Genomic DNA, 27,832 nt, shown 5'->3' with positions numbered 1-27,832 from the left:
CTGAAACTTGGTGTACATGCCTCATTTCTCATTTGGAATAAAAAAGCCTCAAGGATCCATAAGGTCCGGCATGATGGATTTTCCTGTACGCTGAAAATGTTTCATTTAGGATTCAGACAGAAAGTCATGTTTTTTGGATAGTCAAAATGTCCATTCTCGATAGGACAAAAATACACTGTTATTAAAAATAAGCAGCACAGGTGGCTCTTCCAAAATATACATCAACAAAATCAAACATTTCAGGCAGGGAAGTTTCTGAAATTTGGTTGTACTGACATGGAACAACCCCACTGTCATGAAAGTAACAACAACAACAACAACAACAACAACAATAAAATACAAGATACCTGCCGCTGGCGGACCGGATCAGAGGGAATAGTACATATATAACCATACAGTGGGACTCTATAAAGAGACTTCCCGAGCTGGCAGCTTATCTAGATAGTCAAGTAGTGCTCCACTGAGTATAGAACCTGCCAGATGACCCCCTAAGTGAGAATTTGATCTTCTCCAGTTTCAGAAGACCTAAAATGTCATGCAGCCAGACTTTGATTAATGGTGGTTGAGGAGACTTCCACAATAACAAAATTCTCTTGCGCGCAATAAGAGAGGCAAAGGCAATTACGTTATTTTGAATGGTTGTGGTATGGAGGCCGTCCGAGGGCTTGCCGAAAATAGCGATATGTGGGGTTGGAGTTAAAGTTATGCCTAATATATCTGAAATTGTTTTAAAGAATAGTAGCCAGAATTCAGACAACTTGGGGCATGCCCAAAACATGTGGGTAAGATTGCATGGAGCCTGCGTGCATCTACTACAATTCTCATCAAATTTGTCTGGATAGAGCTTTGATAGTTTGTCCTTTCTATAGTGTAACCTGTGGAAGACTTTAAATTGTATTAGTGACAGTCTCGCGCAGCTGGATGATGAGTTAACAACCCCCATGACTCTCTCCCAGAAGTTCTCAGAGAGATTCAATTGGAGTTTTGACTCCCAGTTCATCTTGATCTTATGTAAAATAGATTCACTGGCTGAGGACAATAAATTATAAAAAAAGGAGATGTGGCCCTTTGACAGGGTTCTAGCCTTAAGAGCCAGGTCCATCCCGCTGGCTGTTGGTATCTGTGGGAATGACGTGGCGTGTGTTTTCGCAAGGTCTCGCAACTGGAAGTACCGGAAAAAGTCTTATTTATTTACCGGCCCAGATGAATGATGAAATAATGTCATTTATAGCTGTGAAAAAGGACTTGGGAAGGAAGATGGGCAGACATTGAAAAACGTACAAGTATCTTGGTAACACATTAATTTTTATAATTTGTATCCTACCGGCCAAGGACAACGGAAGGTAATTCCATCTTTGTAAATCGGACTTGACCGTCGTTGTTAATGAAGTAAGATTTTGCTCTCGCATTGTTCGCAAGGATCGTGTAACTGTAATGCCAAGGTATTTAAATCCTGTGTTGGCTATTTTAAAGGGTTTAGTTGATGGCAATATGGCTACAGCTAATTGGTTGATTGGGAAGTATTCGCTTTTAGAGATATTTAGCTTATATTCCGACAGACGACCGAAAGAATTCAACAAAGTCAGGATACGTGGGATGCTTGTCAAAGGGTCACTTACATAGAGAAGCAGATCATCTGCAGATAACAAAACTTGATGTCTTATGCCCCATCTTTCAACCCCCCAAGTCCCTCCTCCATTTTTAGAGCAGCTGATAATGGTTCAATCGCTAACGCAAATAATAACGGGGATAGCGGGCACCCCTGTCGTGTTCCCCGAAAGAGTGGAAATGGAGTAGAACGTTGGTTGTTTGTGCACACTGAGGCACAAGGAGAGGAGTAGAGCAAACTGACCCATGAAATTAAGTTAGTACTAAAACCAAACTGTCTCAGGGAAAAGAGGAGATAGGCCCACTCCACCCTGTCGAAGGCTTTCTCGGCGTCAAGAGATATTATTACCTCTGGGGTGTTAGAGGTAGATGGAGAGAGGATGACGCCGAGAAGCCTTCTTATGTTGGAGTATGAGTGTCTTCCCCCTAAAAATCCCATCTGGTCCTCTGAAATGATCTTGGGCATGACAGATTCCAATCGCCGAGCTAAGATTTTTGTGAGTATTTTAACATCTACCGGGAGGAGTGAGATTGGTCGATAAGAAGCGCAGCTCAGTGGGTCCTTACCCTTCTTATAAATTAGGGAGATGGAAGCTTGCATAAGAGTGGGCGGCAGGGTGCCTCGATTAAATGAGTGATCAAACATTTCAAGTAATAGTGGAGCTAACTGATCTGAGAATTTTTTATAGAACTCGACCGGGTATCTGTCAGGGCCTGGGGATTTGCCACTGTTCATTGACTGTATTGCTTATTTAATTTCTGAGAGAGTGAGAGCGGCGTCTAGTCTCAGATTGTCCTCACTTTAGGTAAGTCCAATTTTTCAAAAAAATTATTTAGTTGGTTTTCATCTGTGGGGGACTCTGGTGCATATAGTTGGGGAAAGAATGATCTAAAAGTGTCATTTATTCTATCCGGGTTAGAGGTTATTAAGTCTGACTCATCGGTTATCTGAGTAATTTGATTTGAAGCTTCTTTTGCCTTCAGCTGATGCGCCAAAAGGCGTCCAGCTTTGTCACCATGTTCGTACACCAACCCCCGAGAGAGAAGGAGAAGCTGTTCAGCCTCAGAAGTGAGAAGGAGATCAAGTTCCGTTTGGAGTCTTAATCTTTCTTTATATAAATCCGGTGAATTTGCGGACGAGAGTGAGTTATCTAGATCAGTAATAGCTTCCTCCAGCTCCTTCTGCCGAGATCTGCGCAATTTATTCGTATGTGACGTGAAAGAGATAATTTTACCCCTTATCTAGGCTTTGAGAGTGTCCCATAATGTGGACGGGGAGGTTTCATCATTCTTATTAGTTTCATAGAAGAAAGTGATCGATTCAGAAATATGTTTGCAAAAGTTGGCATCTGCCAGCAAGAGAGGGTCTAGCCTCCAATGTCTTTGGCTTCATACTAATGTGAAGGTCCAAGACCACCGTGGCATGATCCGACACTGTTATGGGTAAGTACTGGGTGGAGACGATCGCTGGAATAAGCTTCTTATCTATCAAGAAATAGTCTATGCATGAGAATGAACGATGTGCATGGGAGAAAAAAAGAGTATTGTCTCACAGAAGGATGTGAAAAACGCCATGGGTCCACCAATCCATACTGACTCATAAACATGGAAAAAGCCTGGGACATTTTCATGGCCGTGGTTGATCTTAGACTAGACCTGTCCAATGTTGCATCGATCACACAGTTCATGTCTCCTCTCATTATCAGAAGGTGAGAATCTAAATTTGGAATGGTAGCAAACAATGAACTCACAAAGTTATGGTCGTCCCAATTAGGAGCATAGACGGATACCAGGATACCGATTCATATAACGTACCGGTAACAATTACATAGCGACCGTTTGAATCTGTCATTACTTTATCTGAGGTGAAATGGACATTTTTCTGGATTAATATAGCCATGCCCCTTGTTTTTACATTGAATTGTGAGTGAAAAGTTTGGTCAATCCAAGGTCTATTTAATTTTCTATGGTCAGAGTTGCAAAATTGCGTCTCCTGAAGAAACATTATGTCCGCATTTAGGTTTTTGATATGTGTCATAACTTTTGTGCGTTTGATTGCAGCGTTTAGCCCACCAGTGTTTAGTGAGCTAATCCTCACAGCCCGTCCGCCAGCGGCACCCCCTTTGGTTACACTAACCATGGTTCAGCGTCTCGTGGTAAGATTGTCAGGTCAGTCTCAAGGAGTAAGCAGCGAACAGCGAGTGGGATCTTCCGTACAGAAACAGCCCAATGTAAAATGAATACATACATATCACAGAACTCAAAATAAACAAAGTCAAGTGAATACATCCTTCCCCATCCCTTCTCCCCTGTCCCATTCATAAAAACTAAACCCAAATAGTCATACTTCTGCATCGTCTTTCCTCTTTCCTTTATTTGTCCCAGCTCCTGCAGCTTTAAAGAGCTAGTTGGGACCCCTAAAGTAATGAACGTGAACCTTAAACACATTTTTCATGACGCTTATATAGTGTGAGTAGATATCAAGATAGTCTGAAAACCAAAAGTGATTCAGAAGTAGCAAAGTGATAAAAAAAAAAAGTATTAAAAAGGTAAAGGTAAATGTAGAGCAAAAATTAAATACAGGGTATTAATCACTTAGGATAAAAAATCGAGTGAACTGCAGATTTAGTACCCCTTCCATCATAATAATCGTTTATAATCATATGCTTGACAACCTTCTAACTTAAATATGAAATAATTAGCCACGGGTAAAATAGCAGTCAAGCTAGTCGGGCATCGGGGCCTGTTGATATTTGGCAGCGAAGGTGGTGGATTCCTCGGGGGATGAGAATCTCTTCTTCGCTTTGCTCTCCAGAGTAATCTGTAAACGGGCCGGGAAGAGAAGCGCTGGCCGAAGAGCAAGGTTGTAAAGATCGGCCATCACTGCTCGATATTTAACTCGTTCCCCAGCGACTTGTGTGTAGTCCTCAAAGATCTGGATTGGTGTCCCTTGGTACTGAAGTTTCCCACATCTCTTACGAGCCTCCCGAATGATCAGCTCCTTGGTCTGATAGCGATGAAGGCGAAGTATAACCGGTCTGGGTCGTGAGCCGGGTTGGGGTTTAGCGGTGAACGTTCTGTGCGCTCGGTCCAATTCAGGAAGGAGGACCCTTAAGGATCTGATCGCCCAGTACTTCAGCCAAGAGTTTGGCGAAAAAGCTTGTGGGCCTGGGTCCCTCGATTGATTCTGGGAGGCCGATTATTCTAATATTATTTCTGCGGCTGCGGCTCTCCAGATCGATAGTCTTCGCTGTTAGCTTAGCGTTGTTATCTGCTAATGCGACACACCTCTCCTCCAGTGCTTTAATTCGTTGGGCTTGCAGCTTAGCGTGGGATTCCAATGAGTACATTCGCTGACCATGTTCTGTTATCGTTGTCTGCATTTTGTCGAGTCTCAATTCCAGAGCAGCGAATATTGCTTTGAATTCGGCTGCAATACTAGCTCTGCGGTCTTCTAGCATACTAGAAATGCCAGCTAGCGCTGTGCTGCTGCCCGTAGGAGAGCCGTCTGCTTCAGTCTTTTTAGACGCTTCTGATGCTTTTGACATTTCTCTAGGGTGTTCAAAGTTCTAATGTTAATTCTTGCACACTCAGTTAGTTGGGGGTTTGAGGAAAAAGTAAGTTTTCAAAGTTACCGCTGCAGGAGCCTGAGACAACGCTGCTTTCACATGCTCACCCAAACCGGAAGTCAGACTGAAAGCTTATACTGTTTGAAAAAGATCCCATTTCAATTTATCATCTGTTTATAGTAGTAACAACTCGAATTTTGGATATTTATCATGGTACATTTTCCTAAGGGGTAGGTCACTATGGAGAAGTATAATGTAGATATTATTTCAGACAAGTATTGTGTTTGTGTGTGTGTGCGTGTACCAACACAAAAACTTGGTACCATGGTACTACTACAGTAATTTTTGTATGGATAATATCCATGGCAACAGTAATGTCACTCTAAGGTGAAGCTCTGGTTGCTTCTCATTCAGTGAACAAAATGACAAAAAGCTCCACCCAGCATCGGGAAAAACAACCTGACAAGCTTAGCTCATGAACATTAATCAGCTCATGAACATTAATCAGCTCATTTGTTGCTGTTGCTCGTTCCCAGGAGCGGATTTCATGTTGTAACTTTAATTATCATAACTGATGCCATTTTCTGTATTATTTTTCGCATTGAGTGATATTTCAAGTAAAAAAAAGAATATAAAAAATAAGATAAAAAAGTAATTGAATTGGATTCGGAGTTCACTTACCAACGTCTACCTTTCAGCCAATCAGGTAGATCAATTAAGTGAATGTCTCTTTGCGTAATTAATATTCATGAACACAGATTTCATATTAGGTAAATCTCTGTAGTGACCGATAGATGGCGACAAACATCATGTTGTAACAAACTGAATGCAGAAGCAGCACTGGGAAACATGTGTTTCTTGGCAATCTTGAAATAATATATTGATGTGATTATTCATATAACCAGGTTTGCATGTCTTGCCCCCAGACTTACGGGTATGAAGGAGGGGAAATGCATCGGTTTCATTCAGGATTTTTCTGAGGAGCCAATAATGGTTCGGCCGCAACAGTGGCTCGGTTCAGCGACGTGGCCGAGAGGACACAACGTCTCTTTCCCTCCATCAGGGAACAGAGGTTATATCCGTAACCTAGACGTTCCCCGTCTGTCGCTCATGGGCTTTTAGGTCACATGTGGAAAGTGGGAGGGGTGGTATATCCTGCCTCATTGGGAGGGAGGGGTTGCTACAAACACGGCGACCAGGGGGCAGTGGGGACTGCCCAAGGGAGACGCGGGTCCGCTCGCAAGGGGGCCGTACTGTGGAAAATACACACCGGGATAAGTCCACGTAGGAGCCCGTCCTGTGGAGCACCTATTCCAGCACAGGGTAAATTGAGTACCCGCATTGGTTTTGCATTCAGCGGAGGAATTCACTGACCAGAGCAATAAGGAGGAGCCGAGTTAGTGGGATCTCCTGAGATAAGAGCGCATGGTATTACCTCAGCGGAGGGAAAAGGCGCTATGTGCAAGTGGTCCACCTGTGTTACCGAGTTCTACCGGCTCAGACCTGAGAAAACACGTGACAAAACCAACTCAACCCTGAGATTGTAAAATCTTGTAAAGCTATTGGGTGTTGCACAACCCGCTGCTCTGCATATGTCTGCTAGGGAGGTGCCTCTGGCCAGTGCCCACGAGGATGCCACACTTCTTGTCGAGTGTGTTACACTCGACAAGAAGTGTGGCATTCTCGTGTGGGAAATCCTCTGTTTGGAGACAGTGTTCCCTTTCCGCTGTCCACAAAGGCAGACAATGAGCTGCTAAGAACGTCTATTGCTCTGCGTGTGGTCCAAGTAGATATGAAAAGCACGAACCGGACACAGCAACGAAGGGGCTGGGCCTGCCTCCTCCTGGGCAGCTTCAATTCCTGGTCCCTGAAAGGAGTCGTAGGAACCTTGGGCACCTAGCCCGGTCGCGGTCTTAGGATCACACGAGTGTCTGCCTGACCGAACTCCAGGCAGGTGTCCCTGACAGAGAACGCTTGCAGGTCCCAGACCCTCTTGATGGAGGCGAGCGCGATTAGGAGAGCCCTCTTCAGGGAGAGGGCCTTGAGTTCCACTGATTCTAGCGGCTCCAAGGGGGGTCTCTGAAGGCCCGAGAGGACCACTGAGAGATCCCAGGAGGGGAACAGGCTTGGCTGGGAGGGATTCAACCTCTGGGCACCTCTTAGGAACCTGATAATTAAGTTGTTCTTACCCAAAGACTTGCCATCTACTGCGTCGTAGTGGGCTGTGATAGCAGCAACATACACATTAAAGGTGTAGGGGTACAGCCTCCCCTCCAATATCTCCTGCAGGAATGAGAGCACTGACCCAACTGTGCACCTCTGTTGGTCTTCAGCCCGGGAAGAACACCAATTTGCGAACAAGTGCCACTTCAGGGTGTAAAGTTGCCTGGTAGATGGAGCTCTGGCTTGTTTGATCATGTCTATGATGGCAGGTGGTAGACCAGCTAGATCTTCCGCATCCCGTCCAGGGGCCAGACTTGGAGGTTCCGTGGTGCGGATGCCAGAGGGAGCCCTGTCCCTGAGAAAGAAGGTGCTTCCTCAGGGGAATTTGCCAGAGAGGGGCTGTCACGAGGAGTACGAGATAGGAGAACCAAGTCCGAGAGGGCCAATAGGGGGCCACTACAGTGATGTGTTCCTCGTCCACTCTGACCTTGCACAGCACCTGTGCAAGATGGCTCACTAGGGGAAATGCGTACTTACGAAGCCCCATGGGCCAGCTGTGTGCCAGCGGGTCTGTCCTGAGGAGGGCCTCCATTCAGGCGTACCTGAGCGGGCAGTGGGAGGTCTCTTGGGAGGCGAATAGATCTACCTGTGCCTTGCCAAACCGTTTTCATATCAGCTGGACCAACTGGGGGTGAAGCCTCCACTCTCCGCTGGGCAAGCGTTGTCACGATAGTCACATTGTCAAATCTGAACTGGTTGACAGGTGCTTTGAGGAAGCGTGCTTTGTCTACTTCACGCATCTTGACCTAGTTCAGCCACAGATGTTGTTCCTGAACCACAAGAGTGGCCATCGTCTGTCCGAGTGACGACAGCGAGCAGCGTGCAGACTCGAGGAACCAATCTTCCAGCCGTGTAGGCTGTGGGGTGGACAGGGGGTTCCAGTCCAGCCCCATGCTGACGGAAGCCCGGGCAAGCATGTCGGACATCTGGGCGTCAGCCTCAGACTGGGCGTGCGGACCCGAAGGTGTCAGCCCAATCGAGTCTTCCGCGTCAGACGCCGGACCACTCTCTGATGCAGCGGCAAGCTCATCCAGCTCGGGGGGCTCAAGAGGATAGGCAGACTGGCCGTGTGGTGAGCCGCTGTTGCCTCGAACCCGGACGGAAGTCAACGAGTGTGTTGGGGGGTGGGTGGTTCGTGGGGGTGTACCCAGTGAAACCGAGCCTGCTGCCATCCCCAAATCGCCTCCATCGCTAGCCAGGTCGTCCTCAATCCCATGAGAAGAAGGAGTGATGCCTGGGGCGGCTGGATTTGCATTCCTTTTTAGGAAGGATAGCTGCGACCACAATGTTGCCATGTTAAGATTCTCGCAGTGAGAACACGAACCATCCACAAACGCTGCCTCGGTGTGATCGCGGCCCAGTCACACGAGGCAGCGTCTGTGACTGTCAGGAGCGGAGAGCACTCTACTGCATCCAGGAACTACACAGGGGCGGAAAGACATATTTATAAAGACGCGTCCTGAAAAGGACGTTCAACGGTACTGTGTATTGCTCTTTTAGAGAAACTCTTTAGAAAATATTTGTCTTTTAATCTGCACTGTCGAAGCGCCTAGGGGCAAAGCTGCACTGCCGTGCAGGGAAGGAGAAAGCCGCTGATATGTGCCATAGATCCAACAGCATGCGCCAGAGATGGGAGGAAACAGACTGCTCTCACAACCTGTTGGCTCCGAAGAAAATTTCTGAATGAAACAGATGCATTTCCCTCCCTTTATACTCGTATGTCCGGGGGCGGGACATGCAAATTCTGTCTGCCAATTTCTCATTGGCCTTTTCTCAAAGATCAGAGATGCGAAAGGCTCTAAAGAGAAACCCCTAGTGTCGCTTCTTTGACACAACGTCGAAGTGAGCGTCAGACGGGGAACTCTTCAGTGTTTTTTCATCTTTTGCTTTGTCTTTGAGTGTTAAGGCAAGTTCTTTGCTCTTTTCAAAGAAAGTGTTTTCATGATGTGTCTTCTGATCATCAATCTTTCTCTTCAGGTCTCGCTGCTGTAGAATCTAAATTAATATCCTGTTTGTTTCACTCACTATGTTTTCCTGAAGCTTTTTGATTTTTATTTCAAATTAAGCTTTCCACTGAATCGGAATTTCTTTTTAGATTTTTGTCTTTCTCAAAGAATTGAGACATTGATTTTTTTTCACTTCTTCACTTTTCTCTTTCAGTTCTCCTTGAAGATCTCTTTCCTCAACCTCAGAAATTGTTTAATTTTCTATTTTGTTGTATAGTTTGTTCTCAGTTTTCAGCATGGCACTGCAAAGACTCCAGGTCCGCTTGCTGTATTCTGTCTCTAGTTTCCTGTATGCTGAAATCTCCAGAGAATTTTTGAAGCTGAACACAAATCGTTCATTCAGTAAAGCATCCCAGAGATCTTGAATACGATCTTTCAGGTGTTTCAACATTATGCCATCTGATGTTGAGGCCAGTTTAAGTATTGTTTTCTTTAATTCATGAACATTTTCACAGTAGTTTGGGTTTGGTGGTGCCATGGGTGCCCTGGGTGCCCTCCCAGAGTTGTGCAAAATACTTAATCTGTAATGAACTCAGACCGGAGGTCAGATTAGAGTCCATTTTGCAGAAGAGTTTAATGAACACATCCAAATCAGAAATCACAAACTTATTAAGTTATACAGGCAGAGGTTGGCAACAGGTAATCAACACAAACTGTCAAACAATACAAAAGATTGTAATTCCAATAAATAGGCAGTAATCATAACATGAAGCAGAACGAGATAGCAACAGATAAACGCTTGGTAAGGCAGGCAAACTGTCAATACTTCGCAAGGTGTGGGTGAGTGTGCATGGCTTAAACACAGAGCAAACAGAAAGTGAGATGGCAGGAACTGATGTGGCAGGAAACAGGAAGTGACAGAGTTCAGTATTCAGGTGAGAGCTCCCTCTGGTGGATGTGAGGCCAGAAAATCCCCCTTACGAACACCTCTTGGTGTTCTATTCCTGGGGCGTCCCCTTGGTCTAGGTGCAGGGTGATTGGGGTGAATTAGATGGAACTCCTGGGTCAATGAGGGATCTAAGATGTCTCTGGCAGCTACCCATGATCTCTCCTCTGGTCCGTATCCCTCCCAGTCCACCAAATATTGCAACTGGCTCCCTTGTCATCTTGAGTCCATGATCTCTCTGACCAGGTATGCTGGAGCTCCATTAATCTCCAAAGGTGGTGGAGGTTCCATTTGCAGGGTTCCAGGGCCAGATGCAGGGTGGACCAGTTTTAATGACACATGAAAGGAAGGAGAGATGCGGTAGTTAGCAGGAAGCTCTAGTCTATAGGTCACAGGATTTATTTGTCTTATGATATGAAATGGACATACATACCTTGGGCTGAGCTTCCTGCAGGTTAGCCGCAATCGAAGATCCCTTGACGATAACCAGACTCTCTGGCCTGAATGGTAGTTGGGGTGGGGATGCCTCCTACTGTTTGCCTGAATACGTTGAGCCCGGATGGCATGTTGAAGCCTGACATGAGTGCTGTATCAAACCCTCTCATTACTCCTGACCCAATTGTCCACAGCTGGCACCGTCGAAGGTTCACCTGACCATGGGAACATGGGTGGTTGGTAGCCCAGAACACATTGGAAGGGGGTGAGACCTGTGGAGGAATGAATGAGTGAATTCTGAGCATATTCGGCCCATGGAAGAAAGTCACTCCATTTTTCCTGTTCACGGCTCCAGTAAGATCTGAGAAAGCGACCAATCTCCTGATTAAGTCTCTCCACCTTTCCAGTGGCCTGTGGGTTGTAGCCTGAGGTGAGACTGATGTTAATGTCTAGCTGTTTGCAGAAAGCATGTCATACACGTGAAGTAAATTGGGGTCCGACACAATGCCCACTGGTAGACCATAGATCCTGATTATGTGGTGAAACAAGGCACTTAGCAGTTTCCATGGCTGTAGGGAGACCTTTAAGGGGAATCAGACGACAGGATTTAGAGAATCTGTCTATAATGACCAGAATAGTAGTGTAACCATAGGAACTAGGGAGTTCTGTGACGAAATCCACAGAGAGATGAGACTAGGGTCTTTGTGGAATGGGGAGTGTTTCAAGTAGTCTAGCGGGGAGTTCCCTAGGAGTCTTTGATTGTGCACAGATGGGGCAAGACTTGACAAAGTTAGTGACATCTTGAATTAAACTTGGCCACCCGAGTGAGTTACCTACCAGCTTTATAGTTCGTTGGGTACCTGGGTGTCCGGTGTATGAGAGGCGTATGGAACCACTGGGTGATGCGTTGTCTGAGAGTACGTGGTATGTATTGTTTGGTAGGAGGACATGCTGTTGGGATGAGGTCTGTTTGTTGCTCCCATTGGATTTCTTCCACGATGTCCCTACGGATGGGGGCGATAATGTGATAATGTGAATGGTGATAGAATGGAGTCTGGGTAACAGGGGCCATGTTAGGGGTCATACCTCAACCAAAGTTGATCAGTGCCACTTTCTAACCAGTCTTGGACTATAGGGATGTTATTTATATGCATGCTGCCTCTACCACGCTGCATACACTCGACACGGTCTACCATGGTGCATTACGGTTTATTACTAATGCCAAGTCACGCACTCATCACTGTCGACTTTATGAGGCGACTGGTTTTAGCTCTTTAGGCCTCCGTAGATGGTTTCACTGGCATATTTTTATTTATAAAGTCATTAATGGTAATTCTAATTCTCGCCTCCTCCTTGCCCATCCTTTAACTGTGTTACATTGGTGCCGAAGCCTGGGAGGGAGGAGGGGATGCCCGTCGCAGAGTCCTCGACTCTGCTGTCCACCCTGGGGAGCGCCGCTGCCATCTGCCGGGTGACGGAGTAGCCCGACCGCCCGGATGCGGGGAACGGGCGTCGTCCGCGGGGCAAGATGGGACTGGATACCCCAACCACCTGGAGCGAGGGAGCCGTTGCCGGAGGCGGAGCCGGGGTTGGAGCGGCTGTCATCCGCCTGAGTGTGGAGGAGTGTTCGAGTACCACGCGACGGTACATCAGAGAACCGGTGAGTGCGCTTTTTCTCTCTCTCCTCTCTCTCTCTCTGTCGCACCGTGTTGGACTTTTCCCTCGCCTGTTTTTTAGTTTTTTTGTTGTTGTTGTCTTCCCCTCCTGTCTCCTCCCAGGGCGAGGAAGGTGGGGATGACCACGCAGGACGCAAGATACAAGGGATGGGGGGGGCACCCCCAGCCTGAGATAACGCCGGGAGGTGTGTGGAGCGGAGGGGTGCGGGGCCAGGTCGGAATATCGCGCACCCGGTCCCCAATCGGCCTGATGAGGTGCGCGAGGGATTAAGGCGGCCAGTGACGATGGTTCGAGAGAGAGAGAATTACGGGGATGTCCGTCATGTGTGTGTTTATGTTTGTGTGTTTTTGTTTGTGTGTTTATGTTTGTGTGTTTTGGTTTCGAGTTTCATTAAATATTATTTATATTGACAAGCCACTTCTCACCTCCTCCTTGCCCATCCTTTAACTGTGTTACACCCAGTTATCTGACTAGTTTGTTGACCTGGAATCATTCCATTTACAATCTCCACTCCGTTAACATTCTGGCTCTAAATATCCCACGTATAACAACTGAATTCGGTAAGACTGCTTTTAGTTATGCTGCTCCTTGGTGTTGGAATTTGTTCCAAAATGTATTGAAGCTTTCTGTTTTTATCCCACTTGAACATTTTAAACAGTTACTTAAATGTTCCAAATTTTAACAATGCACATGTTTTCAATGACCCCTTTATGTAATTCTTAAATTGTTTTACATGTACTGTAAATCTGTTTTGTTTGTTGTGTTTGTTACTGTGATTCTGTGAAATTTGTGCAATTGTTGCCCCAGGGCTCCCTTGTAAAAGAGATTTGAATATCTCAATGGGTCATCACCTGGTAAAATAAAGGATAAATAAAAATAAAAATACCTCCTGGAGAGTGCATCTGCTTTGCTGTTTTGTTTAATCTTGTGAAAAACAATGACCATCTTGGATTCAGATGTTTAGCACTCTTAATATATTCAAGATTCTTGTGGTCTGTGATAACCTGGAATGGGTGGATGCCCCCTCTAACCAGTGTCACCACTCCTCTAATGCAGCTTTTATAGATAGAAGCTCCTTGTTGCCCACTTCATAGTTCTGTTCTGTATTAGTCAATTTCCTGGAAAATAAAGCACAAGGATACATTCTGCCTGGTGTGCCATGTCTTTGTGCGAGCACAGCTCCTATCCCACAGTCAGAAGCGTCAACTTCTATGATGAATGGTAAACTAGAGTCCGGGTGTTTGAGAATAGGGGCTGTTGTGAACTTGGTCTTGAGCTTTTCAAAGGCTACTTGTGTTGAGTCAGTCCATTGCATCTTCTTGGGTTTACCTTTGAGGTGAGAAATTAACAGAGCTGTGGTGATACTGTAGATTCTGATGAACCATCTGTAGAAGTTTGCAAAGCCCAGGAAAATTTGAAGTTCTTTGATAGTTGTAGGACTTGGCCATTCTGTTACTGCTTTGATTTTTGACATACTCATCTCTACCCCTTGGTGACTGATAATGTATCCTAGGAACGTAGTACTGGTGGTGTGAAACTCGCATTTCTCAGTTTTTACATAAAGTTGGTTCTCCTGTAGGCAAGTTTGTACAGTCTTAACTTGCTGAACGTGCTGTGCTTTGGTTTGTGAGTAGATAAGGATATCGTCAATGTAGGCAATGACACACTGTTTTAAGAGATCACGGAAAATTCAATTGATGAAAGACAGGAATACTGGTGAGTTGGCAAGGCCGTAGGGCATGACTTGATACTCATAGTGCCCTCTTGTGTTAAGAAAGGCAGTCTTCCATTCATCTGCTTCTCTGATTCGGATGAGGTTGTTTGTGCTTCGGAGGCCTAATTTAGTAAAAATTAGAGCCTCACGTAGTTGTTCTAGGGCTGAAGGAACTACTGTAAGAGAATATCTATATTTGTCACTGAGTTGAGGCCATGGTAATCAATGCAGGGTCTGAGGCCACCATTTTTCTTTCCACAAAGAATAATCTTGCTGCAGCAGGGGATGTAGTAGGGCATATGAAGCCTGAAGTTAATGCCTTTCTATGAGTTTCTGGAAGTGACAGTGGGTATACCTTACGTTTAGGAGAAGCTGCATTAGGCAGGAGTTCAATGGCTCAGTCCCAGGGACAGTGAGGGGGAAGTTGGGCCGCTTTATCTTTATTGAACACCTCAGAAAATTCAGCATACTCCACAGGAATCTTGGTTTGCACGTGAACATCTGGGCTTTCTATGCTGGCAGAAAGACATGGCATAGTGATTTCAGACAGGAAACAATAATTTGACCACTTGAAGTTCAACTCATGCCCAAGAGATATTGGGATTATGTACTGCTAACCATGGGTGTCCCATGATGATCTGGTTCTTAGGGGAAGATATCACATATAATTAAATGTTTTCAGTATGAAAGAGACCAATGCATATAGGGTTTATTAGCTGTTATGTTGATGGAAGGTATGCATGGAAAGGTAGGTATGTTTAGTTAAGTGATGAGTTTGTGATAAATCAGCTTTAACAGCTGCCACAGAATCTACTTATTCTGAAACATAGTGTAGACCTATTTACGTAATGGCGATGTGCACAACGCGAGGCTCAGCATCTCTCCAGTTTTTGCAAATTAGTTATTATTTACCTAGTTATTTTCAGCTCAGTTGTTCATTACAACTCTGCACTAACTTCATACAGCCTCCACACACTATTGGACATCAAACTTCACTGCACAAACACCTCAGTGGATACAAAATCAGATCTCCATCTGCTACATCCACAGTTACTCCGGTCCCCGGTCTCAAGTGAGTCAGCCAGTCTGACAGGAAATGCCAGTCGCCGCAAACGTAAACAAAGACGGGGTAAGCGGGGCAGCCTGCGGGCTAAATTACATTTACATTACATTTATGCATTTGGCAGACGCTTTTATCCAAAGCGACTTACAGAGCACTTATTACAGGGACAATCCCCCCGGAGCAACCTGGAGTTAAGTGTCTTCTCAAGGACACAATGGTGGTGGCTGTGGGGATCGAACCAGTGTCCTTCTGATTACCAGATTACCAGTTAAGTCCTTAGACCACTACACCACCACCACTCCAGATAATTAAAGCTAAACCCACATTGCCCAGTGCTACCCAGAATCTTTCTCGCTAATGTATGTTCTCTGGCAAATAAGATCGACGAACTATGGCTTCGGATTACTCAGCAAAAGTTTTTGGACTGCAACGTTATGTTTTCATGGAAACTTTGCTCAATAGCACCATTCCAACCAGCGCGATAGAGCTAGAGGGGCACAGTATCCATAGAGCTGACAGAACGGCTGTGGACTCCGGGAAAAGCAAAGGTGGGGGTGTTGGCATCTATGTAAACAGAACTTGGTGCACCGATGCTGTTTTTACCAAATCCCACTGTTCTGCTGATATTGAGTATCTCTTTATCAAGTGCAGACCCTTTTACCTGTCTCGTGAATTAACATCTACCATAATCGCTGCAGTATATGTACCCCCGGATGCTAATGCTAAGCTAGCCATGAAGGAACTCTCTCTTCTGTTGTTAGTAAACTACAAAAAAATGCATCCGGACTGAGCTTTTATCATTACTGGCGATTTCAATTACACCAATTTGAGTACAGCACTCCCCAAATTTTATCAAAATTTTTTTTGCCCTACAAGAGGAGACAACACTCTTGATCATGTTTATACAAACATCTCTAATGCCAACAAAGCCACTCCCCTCCCCTATGTTGGACAATCCGATCACTTATCCCTGTTTCTATTCCCCAAATACACCCCCATCATCAAATGTGTGAAACCTACATTGAGGACTGTAAAAGTGTGGCTGGAAGGAGCAGACTCTTCACTACAGCATGAGTTCCAGAACACAGACTGGAATGTGTTTGCTTCTCAGGCACACCTGGACTCCCACACCAACATTAACAGCTACAAAAATTATTTTCTGCAACACAACAGATGTGTCGACATGGTAACCACCCATAAAACAATTAAAACATACCCCAATTAGAAACCCTGGATGAACAAGGAAGACCGACTCCTGCTGAAGGCATGTGATGCTGCTTTCAGATCTAGTGAACGGGATGCCTACACTTGAACCAGGGCCAATCTGAATAGGGATATTAAAGAAGCCAAATACAACTACAAACTGCGGATTGAGGACAATTTTATGAACAATAACCTCCAACGTATGTGGACAGGCATCCATGACCTCACAAACTACAAACCAGTGAACAGCACCCTGCAACCAGTAATGCCACCCTCCCAGACAAACTGAACACTTTTATGCTCAATTTGATCGTGGAAACACAGAAAAACCTATAAAAGTTGAGCTCCCACCTGATGATCTGCCACTCACTTTTTCCTCCAGTGATGTATGTTCCACCCTGAGCAGAGTGAATGCATATAAAGCTGCTGGCCCTGATGGCATCCTGGGCCAAGTGCTCAGAGCCTGTGCAGAACAGCTGGCTGACATCTTCACCAACATTTTCAACCTCTCCTTGGCCCAGGCCATTGTCCCCACCTGCTTCAAAACAGCCACCATTGTACCATTACGAAAACATGCTGCTGCAGTGGCCCTCAATGATTTCTGCCCCGTTGCTCTTACTCCCATCATAGCAAAGTGTTTTGAGAGGCTGGTCATCTCCCACCTGAAAACATGTCTTCCCCCAACACTGGACCCATACTAGTTCACCTACAAACCCAACAGGTCAACTGAGGATGCTATCGCCTCAGCTCTTCACCCCGCCCTGACTCACTTGGACAAAAATAACACATATGTTAGGATTCATTGATTTCAGTTCTGCCTTCAATACTGTGATCCCATCCAAGCTTATCTCCAAGCTCACTGATCTTGGCATCAGCCCCTCCCTCTGCAACTGGAACTTGGACTTTCTCCACAGTTTGTTAGGATAAGCAACCACAAATCCTCCACCCTCATTATTAACACTGGTGCCCCACAGGGCTGTGTGCTGAGTCCAATCCTCTACTCCCTCTTCACCCTCGACTGCATACATGAACATGGCTCCAACTCCATAATCAAGTTTGCAGATGACACCTCACCTGTCCCCACACATCCTGCTGAACTTTTACCGCTGCACTATTGAAAGTGTCTTAACAAACTGCATCACAGTGTTCAGGCAAGGGGACTACTTGGCATTTCCCCAAGTGGACCAAGCGGTTGCAGTGCACTTGTGCCCGCAAATGCTGCCACTTGGCATAAATGTCCGAGGCTCCCCTCCAGGGCCTGTAGGCTGACGTCGTTTCTGATGGCTAAGGCCTATGGCGCTGCCAGACACGCCACCTCTGCCTTGCATGCCATGGCACTCCTACAGGTGCACCAAGCCAAGTCACTTAGAGAACTGCACATGGGTAGTCCTGACCCGGGACTAATGCAGGAGCTGCGCTCGGCGACTGTCTTCGCCCTCTGAGCGACGAAAGTCATGACACGAGCTCTTGGTCAGGTGATGTCCACCCTGGTGGTCCAGGAACACAACCTCTGGCTCAACCTGGTCGAGTCGCGAGAAGCTGACTAGGTTCGTTTCCTTGACGCCCCCATCTCCCAGTTTGGGCTGTTTTGCGACACCGTTGGAGACTTCACACCATAGTTCTCAACGGTAAAGAAGCAGATGGAGGCCATACAGCACATCCTGCCCCGGCGGAGCCACAGACCCCGCACTCCGTCTGCTCCTCGACCCGGGGCGTCCTCCTGTGGTGCCAACAGGACCGCAATGCCACCCGCCTCACAGCCGGCAACCAAGAACACCAAGAAGGCTTCAAAGCTCCCCTGAGCCCCGGGACTGCACTACGGGAGCTGGTAAGCAGACCATTCCCTCTCCCACCAGAGGATCGGGGGGAGAATTCAAGTCTTTTCCTAATTTCTGTTTTGCTGCGGTACCCAAATTTAAAAAAAAAAGCAGTTACCTCATACCCAGGGCCCTGTTGCCGGTCTCCCCATCTGTCGTTATCATGACCGTCGGCCAACGGCTCTCTTTGGCAGGTACGGCGCCCCGGAACCGGACCTCCCGCTCCCGCGCACCCAGTCTCCACTGGCTACGAAAATGAAAACCTTCCTACCCCATGCAGAAACGCATTCTGGCGAGCGTTGGTTTGAACCAGATTGGTTTGCGGTGGTAGACCTGAAGGACACGTACTTCCATGTCTTGATTCTTCCTTGACACAGACCCTTTCTCCGATTTGCCTTAGAGGGTTGGGCATATCAGTACAAAGTCCTCCCCTTCGGCCTGTCCTTGTCCCCTTTCAAATCCTTTCAGAGGCTCCTGGGGTATATAGCATTCTCATCAATGGTCACGCCGCTCGGTTTGATGCATATGAGACCACTTCAGCACTGGCTACAGGCAAAAATCGAGAGACAAGCTTGGCGCCACGGTAGGGATGGGCGATATGGCCTAAAAAATTTATCACGATAATTTCAGGGATTTATTGCGATAACGATACAAATGACGATAAATTATTTTCTTCTGTAAAATATCAGATTATGTTATGTTTAAGTTGTGTTCCAGTCACTGTGCTGAAAACATCGCACAACAACAATTACACAATAATAATAATTCAAATCAATTACAAGTTTAAAATGTAAACACAGATTCTTTATTTATTTATACTCTCATGGTGGAAAAATAGTGCACAGCAAAAGTAACAATCACCAACCATGTCTTCAGTTGTGTTTCAAAATTACAACAGAGTACAACTGCAAATAAATCCTGATAAAGTAAAGAAGTTCAGAGTGAAACACACTCTTACCCCGGATTTCCACCAACTGCGGAACGGCTGCGGATCGGCTCCGCTGCGGATCGGCTCCGCTGCGTGTCGGATCCGTGCTCTGCCGTCCTTCAACACCTACCAGATTCGGATTTGTTGCGGAACGGCTGCGTTCCGCCATGCTTGTTTTCACTTCGCACAGAGAATGTCCGCACGTGAACAGTGAATCGCGCGCGCGCACAAAACTACGTCATCAACTAGACTTATCGTTATTATCGTGAGGAGACACATTTTTATCGTGAGGAGAATTTTCAACGATATATCGCAAACGATAAGATATCGCCCATCCCTACGCCACGGCACATATCGCAATCTCGTCACGCAGGCATGCCATTTGTTCAGCCCCTGGTCAGAACTAGCATTCCTACGGGCAGGAGTTCCCCTAGGCCAGGTCCCCGGGCATGTTGTGGTTTCAACAGCTGCCCCCAGCGGGGCTGGGGCGGACTGTGCAACAGGCAGTCGCAGGCCCTCGGACCGGCCCTACACTCTAGTCGTATGTCGCAACTCACCCGTCGTCTCCTCCTTTAGAGTCAGCAGCGGCTCAAGTTGCTTGCACAGACGTTGTGAAATGTCAGGGAGGATGGGGAGCAGATCCTCTTTGTGGCCCCTTATTGGCCCTCCCAGATTTGGTTCTCATACCTCATGCTCCTCGCCCACACCCCACCCTTGCCTATTCCCCTGATGAAGGACCTTCTTTCTTTTCTGGACGTGGAAGACTTAAGAGGCCTACCTACTGCACAATCACAGAATCACTCAGGCCAGGGCCCCCTCAACGAGGCACCTTTATGGCCTGATGTGGTGTCTATTTGCTAAGTGGTGTTCTTCCCGAGGCGAAGACCCCCAGAGATGCACAGTAGGGTCAGTTCTTTCCTTTCTGCAGGAAAAGTTGGTGGGGTGGCTGTCCCCCTCCACCTTAAAAGTGTATGTAGCCGCAATATTGGCACATCACGATGCAGTGGATGGTAAGTATTTAGGGAAGCACGATTTGATCATCAGGTTCCTGAGAGGTGCGAGGAGGTTAACCACCCCGGCCATGCCTCGTTCCCTCATGGGACCTCTCCATGGTCCATTGGGGAGCTCCCATTGAGCCCCTTGAGTCAGCATAGCTAAAGGCGATCTTTCTAAAGACCACCCTCCTGACGTCGCTCACCTGCATTCTCTGTCAGCGAACTGAGCCTAGATTTCGGTCTGGCTTACTCTCACGTCATTCTGGGACCCCGACCGGGCTATGTGCCCAAGGTTTCCATGACCCCTTTCAGGGATCAGGTGGTGAACTTGTAAGCGCTGCCTGAGGAGGAAGCAGACTCAGCCTTGGCATTGCTGTGTTCGGTGCATGCTCTCCGCATATTCTTGGATCGCATGCAGAGCTTTAGAAGCTCTGAGCAGCTCTTTGTCTGCTTCGGTGGACAGCTTAAGGGAAGCGCTGTCTCCAAACAGAGGATCGTTCACTGGGTCGCCGCCCCCTGCTGGCCTACGAGCCCATTCTACCAGGGGTGTTGTGGCTTCTTGGATGTTGTTCCGTGGCACCTCTCTAGCAGACATCTGTATACCTGCAGGCCGGGCAACACCTAACATCTTTGCATAATTTTATAAGTGAGTCTCGCCGCCACACAGTATGAGCGTCACCTAGGCCCCTGCACTGAGATAAGTGCTCCACATGTGCTGGTTGTCTTCCTAGGTAATCCTGTGTGATGTATATTCCACAAAACGGTTTCCCCACCGGTAAACCACATCTTCCATGTGTCTTCCGTAAGACCGTGTATTGTATTCCACTTAAAAGTCCTCCTCCCTTCTCGGGGCCGGGTGTGGTCTCTGCGGTGTCCTCCTCTTTGGAGGGACACCCTCCAGCTTGGGCCTTATATATATGGCCCCCAGCTGAATGATTTTGTTCCTTTTTGGGGAGAACCATAGAGAGAAGGCTGAGGCTGGACCAGCCAGTCCTTATACATCTGAGCCCAAGGTGTAGGGTGCCAGTGTGTTGGGGTAGTTATGTGACGGCTTGCTGTGCTGGCTACAAGGCACACAGAGGTCTGCCTGTCTAGCACCACTGTCTAGTGTCCCTCTTGCCACAACACTGAACCAACCGCTGAAATGGCCAGGTCTTTGGCTCGGCTCCTCAGTGCAAAACCTGAGTGTGTGTTTGCAGCAGCATTCCTTTTATACGCGTATGTCCAGGGGAGTGGCATGAAAATTCCACACGCCAATTCTCATTGGCCTTTTCACAAAGATCAGAGATGTCCGGGCTCCCAAGAAGTGACCCCTAGTGTCAAATCATCGACACGTCTCGTTCCCTCCATCAAGGAATGAAGTTACATCAGTAACCATGATGTTTTAATTGCCTTGAAACATGAAAGACCAAACTAAGTCAGATGGACTTTGCTTTCAAAACAACATATCATTTATAGGCTATTGTACATATGCAGTAAGATGCAAGTGTTGTATCATGTTATTTTTAAATATTATTTCTTGGAAATAGTTGGAAATGCATTGCACCTTGATGGACTGCAATGCCATTCAAACAGAACAGCAGAACAAGTTATTTGGTGTATGTAACACTTTCATCAGTTAAGTAGGCTTGATTTAAATTTCTAAATAAAATCATATAGCAAAAACCTCCATCACGTATCCTGTAATAATAGAATATGTACCCCCATTGTTAAAATAAATACTTAGTTCTATATGTATAATATAATATGTATTATTACAAAAAGATATGCAGTGTATGTTCTTTCTGAATTACTACCAAATGATTGTTGTTTAGCATAATATGTCATATACCACAAATAATCTGAATAATAAAACAGAATAATAACAGTAATCAAAATTTATCAATTATGAAAAATACTTCAATTTCAGCTATAAAGCAGCTCAAGACGGTATGTAATTAATCAGCTCAATTCAGTTCAATTTTGTGTTCTCATCCGATAGTGCCAATACAGTTAGTTCAATAATATTTTTTAATATTTTCAATGGCAAGGAACCAAAACTCCATCAGATGACAGTAGTGAAGAAAAAAAAACAACTTATGTATCCTGTAATGATAGAGTATGTACCCAGAAGATAAAAAATACCTACAGTAGCCTATATGTGTAGGTACACTATTATTAGTTATTATTCTTCTTGCTTAATTGCTCTCAAAGTAAGATTGTTGTTTAGAATAGATCATACATACCACGTAATATTAGAATAGTTACCCCTTAGTTATAAAATACATTTGACATTTGACATTTATGCATTTGGCAGACGCTTTTTATCCAAAGCGACTTACAGTGCATTTATTACAGGGACAATCCCCCCAGAGCAACCTGGAGTTAAGTGCCTTGCTCAAGGACACAATGGTGGTGACTGTGGGGATCGAACCAGCTACCTTCTGATTTACAGTTATGTGCTTTAGCCCACTACGCCACCACCACTCCGATACTTACAGAATAAATTAGTAATTTTCCAAGTTGTTACCCTGTGGCAGCAGGGGCGTGGTCAAGCGCCCGTCCGGGAGAGAGAAGCGGTAAGGGCGCTCACACCTGGGCCAAATTATGTCTAACACCTGTCTCTAATTGCAGTAGAGTGAGGAGAGCGGTTAAAAATGCCAGCAGCCACAGAGGAGGGGAGAGAAACTGACAACGAACTCAGCGTTCGACTAGATGGAAATTGTGGACACCAAAAAGATTGTGTGAATATTGTGGGCACTAAAAAAAAGGGGAATTAAAAGACGCACCTTGCCTTGAAGTCTTGCTTCCTGTCGTCTTTGTTCTATCAGCGTTACACTGGTGCCGAAACCGGGATATTATTTGGAACACCTGCCTTCCAAAGGATGGAACAGAATCGCCCGTAGAGTCCTCCCAGCTGGCGGAAGTCCTCCAGTCCCTCGCGACACTCCATCAAAGCCACCAACAATCCCTGCTTGAGCTCCGGCAAGACCAGGATCGGCGCTTCTTCGAGATCATGCGGGCTCAAGCAGAGGACCGGCACGCCATCCGAGCCTCCTCAGCCAGGAGGCCGCTCCAGCCGCAGCCGCGACCCCGGACACCAGCGCCACCTTGCCCCCACCAGCGTTACAGAAGATGGGGCCGGCAGATGATACAGAGGCGTTTATCGACCTGTTTGAAAGAACGGCAGAGATTTGGGGGTGGCCCCAAGACCAGTGGGCAGCCCGCCTAGTCCCTCTCCTGTCCGGGAAGCGCAACTCGCGGCACAACAACTGCCGGCATCAAGCCTCCTGGCTTACCCCGACCTGAAGAAAGCCATCCTGCAACGGGTTGGTCGGAGCCCGGAAGAAAGTCGCCAGCTCTTCCGGGCCTTGAAGCTTGATAAGTCCGACCGCCCGTTTGCATTCGCCCAGCGGCTCCGTGATGCTTGTCGGAGGTGGCTGCTCTCGAGGGACCGCGGCGTCGAGGAACTAATCGACCAGGTGGTACTGGAGCAGTTTGTTCAGCGTTTGCCCGGAAGACGGCCGAGTGGGTCCAGTGCCACCGCCCGGCGTCGCTGGAGGAAGCCGTCCGACTCAGCGGAGGACCACATGGCGGCGATCCCTAGGGCGGATGAGCCCTCTCTGTCTGTCTCCCCTTCCCCTGTGTCTTCCCCTGTTTTTTTCCCTCCCCTCTTCCCTCTCGCTCTGCTCTCTCCCCAGGGTCCGTTCCTGCCCCCGCAGGCGCGGAGCGTTTGCGCGCCCAGCTCCCCGGCCTTGGGAACACCCGCCAAGCCCTTCCCCATCCTTCAGCCGCTCTCCTCCTCAGGTGGGGGCACCCGCCAGCACGGGTGCGGCCGCAGCGCCTGGGCCGGTCTGCTGGAGGTGCGGAGACCCGGGCCACTTCCGGGATCAGTGCCCGCTGATGGAAATAGGGGCGGTGGTACGGGTCTCCGATGTTCCACAGGCTGCCCCGATCGGGCTGGAGCGTATCGGATTCGGTAAGAATCCAGGGGTACATACCAAGCTTTGTTGGATACCGGCTGTAACCAGACCACCATCCACCAACGCTTGGTTCAACCCGAGGCTTTGGGCTCAGCTAAACTGGTGAGGGTAAGGTGTGTACACGGGGATATTCACAAATATCCCGTGGTGACTCTGGCGATCAAATTCAGGGGAGAAAAACATAGTGTAGAGGCAGCGGTTAGTCCCGCCTCACCCATCCGCTAATTTTGGGTACGGATTGGCCGAATTTTAGAAAGTTATTGGAGGGAGTTTGTGCGGATGGGTCCTGCGCGAGAGTGAAGGGGTGTGTGATGTGCGATGCTTTGGCGGGGAGGCGGAGCCAGGGCCATCCTCGACTGCTCCGAGTGACGTGGGAAGGGGCGAGGTGGACGCTCCTCCTCTCGGAATTCCCGGAGGGGACTTCCCCTTGGAGCAGTCGCGGGATGATACCCTTAAGCACGCCTTTGACCAAGTGAGAGTAATCGATGGTCAACAACTCCGGCCGGTGTCGCCGTCTCATATCCGTATTTTTCGCTTATTAAAGATCGCTTATACAGGGTGACGCAGGACGCCCAAACAAAAGAGGAAGTAACACAATTATTGATTCCACGGAGCCGTCGGGAAATGGTTTTCCAGGCGGCTCACTATAATCCTATGGCCGGTCACCTAGGAGAACGAAAAACACTTCTCCGTCTAATAGCCCGCTTCTATTGGCCGGGCATTGGCGGTGACGTCCGCAGGTGGTGTGCGGCGTGCCGCGAATGTCAGCTGGTAAACCCACCGGCCACCCCAAAAGCGCCTTTGCGCCCTCTACCATTAATCGAGGTCCCCTTCGAAAGAATTGGGATGGACCTCGTCGGGCCATTAGAACGGTCAGCACGCGGACATCGCTTTGTGTTAGTCCTAGTGGATTACGCGACGCGATATCCGGAAGCAGTGCCTCTGAGCAACATCTCCGCACGTAGTGTTGCAGGGGCACTCTTCAAGATAATCTCCGGGTGGGGATTCCGAAAGAAATCCTCACCGATCAAGGCACAACTTTTATGTCACGGACACTTCGCGAACTTTACGAGCTCTTGGGCATTAAATCGATTCAGCACTAGCGTTTACCATCCTCAGACAGATGGCCTAGTGGAACGGTTTAATAAAACGCTCAAAAACATGATTCGTAAATTCGTGCACGATGACGCTTAGAAATTGGGATAAGTGGCTAGACCCCTGTTGTTTGCGGTACGAGAGGTCCCGCAAGCCTCCACCGGGTTCTCCCCGTTTGAGCTGCTGTACGGGCGACGCCCCGCGGTGTCCTCGATGTCATCCGCGAAGCATGGGAGGAGGGACCTTCTAACAGTAAAAATGAAATTCAATTCGTTCTTGATCTTAGAGCAAAACTCCACACACTGGGGCGACTAACACAGGAGAATTTGCTCCAAGCTCAAGAACGCCAACGCCGGCTGTATGACAGGGGTGCTCGGCTACGGGAATTTGCACCGGGAGACAAAGTACTCGTATTACTCCCAACATCGAGCTCTAAATTACTCGCTAAGTGGCAAGGACCCTTTGAGGTCACACGACGAGTGGGGGATCTCGATTATGAGGTTATACGTACTCGATAGAGGGGCGCGCGTCAAATTTATCACCTCAACCTCCTGAAATTATGGAGGGAGGAGGCGGCCTCTGTGACGTTGGCCACGGTAGTTCCGGACAGGGCGGAGCTCGGACCGGAGATAAACAAAGACTACAATCTCAACACTCCGGTCACTTGTGGAGACCAACTCTCACCGCGGCAGCTCGCAGAGGTTTCTGAGTTACAAAAAGAGTTTGCGGACGTGTTTTCCTCTCCCGGGCCGTACAAACCTCATACAGCACCACATCGAGACCGAGCCGGGCGCGGTGGTGCGTTGTCGCCTCTATCGCTTACCCGAACATAGAAAGAAAATCGTTCGGGAAGAATTAGATGCAATGCTTGATATGGGCGTAATAGAGGAATCCCACAGTGATTGGTCCAGCCCGGTTGTTCTTGTTCCCAAGAGTGATGGGTCGGTTCGGTTCTGTGTGGATTACAGAAAAGTCAACGCGGTGTCTAAATTTGACGCGTACCCAATGCCCCGTGTTGATGAACTGCTCGATCGGTTAGGTACTGCTCGATTTTACTCGACCCTGGATTTAACAAAGGGTTATTGGCAGATCCCCTTGACACCAATGTCCCGCGAGAAAACAGCCTTCACCACGCCGTTCGGATTACACCAATTTGTGACGCTTCCTTTCGGTTTGTTTGGGGCACCAGCCACGTTCCAGCGACTCATGGATCGGATCCTCAGACCGCGATACCGCGTACGCCGCTGCCTATTTAGATGACATTATCATCTATAGCAATGATTGGCAGCGGCACATGCAACATCTGAGGGCCGTCCTGAGATCGCTGCGGCGGCGGGGCTCACAGCAAACCCTAAGAAGTCGCGGTTGAGCGTGTGGAGGTACGGTATCTGGGGTTCCACTTGGGTCATGGCCAGGTGCGTCCCCAAATTGATAAGACCGCGGCGATTGCGACTTGCCCTAGACCTAAGACCAAAAAGGGGGTGAGGCAGTTCCTGGGGCTGGCTGGCTATTACAGAAGATTTGTGCCTAATTATTCGGACGTCACCAGCCCGCTGACTGACCTCACTAAAAGGGGGCTCCAGATCCGGTCCAATGGTCGGAGCAGTGCCAACAGGCGTTCACGCAGATTAAAGCTGCACTTTGTGGGGGCCGCTTTTGCATGCACCTGACTTTTCTCTCCCTTTTCTATTGCAGACGGACGCTTCAGACAGAGGGCTGGGGGCCGTGACTCTCGCAGGTGGTGGAGGGGAGGAGCGCCGGTGCTGTACATTAGCCGGAAGCTCTCCTTAAGGGAGACTAAGTACAGCACCGTGGAAAAGGAGTGTCTGGCCATCAAGTGGGCGGTCCTCACCCTCCGATACTACCTGCTGGGGCGGGCCTTCACCCTCTGTTCGGATCATGCCCCACTCCAGTGGCTCCACCGCATGAAGGATACTAACGCCCGGATCACCCGTTGGTATCTGGCTCTCCAGCCTTTTAAGTTCAAGGTGGTCCACAGACCGGGGTGCAGATGGCTGCCGCCGACTTCCTCTCCAGAAATGGGGAGTGGTAGGCAGGCCGGATGACGCCCGGCCTGAGTCGGGCGGTGGGGGTATGTGGCAGCAGGGGCGTGGTCAAGCGCCCGTCCGGAGAGAGAAGCGGTAAGGGCGCTCACACCTGGGCCAAATTATGTCTAACACCTGTCTCTAATTGCAGTAGAGTGAGGAGAGCGGTTAAAAATGCCAGCAGCCACAGAGGAGGGGAGAGAAACTGACAACGAACTCAGCGTTCGACTAGATGGAAATTGTGGACACCAAAAAGATTGTGTGAATATTGTGGGCACTAAAAAAAAGGGGAATTAAAAGACGCACCTTGCCTTGAAGTCTTGCTTCCTGTCGTCTTTGTTCTATCAGCGTTACATACCCCTTTATTCCCCATACTTTGCATATTGTTCCCTTATACCTACAAGTACATACTGTGTAGTTACACTATTAATACAACAAAGGTACGCTGTAATCTAAAATGTTACCAAATGCTCTTTTTAGACTGGCGAGGAAGTTTTGAGTTCTGAAACTAACACTATATTTTTATAGTACAGCTACTTCTTATATGTCTAAGTATTAAGTCATATTGTATCCTCCATTTCATGACTCCTTTAAGAAAGAACATCC

General features: G+C 47.7%; 1 protein-coding gene across 1 annotated transcript in view; it reads right to left on the bottom strand.

The window, feature by feature from the left end:
- Positions 1–27,832, bottom strand: part of LOC127648279 (fibrous sheath CABYR-binding protein-like) — a 391,397-nt gene that overhangs the window by 56,433 nt on the left and 307,132 nt on the right. The gene's annotated exons all lie outside the window — the stretch shown is intronic.

This window comes from Xyrauchen texanus, chromosome 8, assembly GCF_025860055.1.
Source record: "Xyrauchen texanus isolate HMW12.3.18 chromosome 8, RBS_HiC_50CHRs, whole genome shotgun sequence".
Taxonomy (NCBI): domain Eukaryota; kingdom Metazoa; phylum Chordata; class Actinopteri; order Cypriniformes; family Catostomidae; genus Xyrauchen; species Xyrauchen texanus.
The sequence above is the reverse complement of the archived record's forward strand: the minus strand, read 5'-3'. Positions and strand labels throughout refer to the sequence as shown.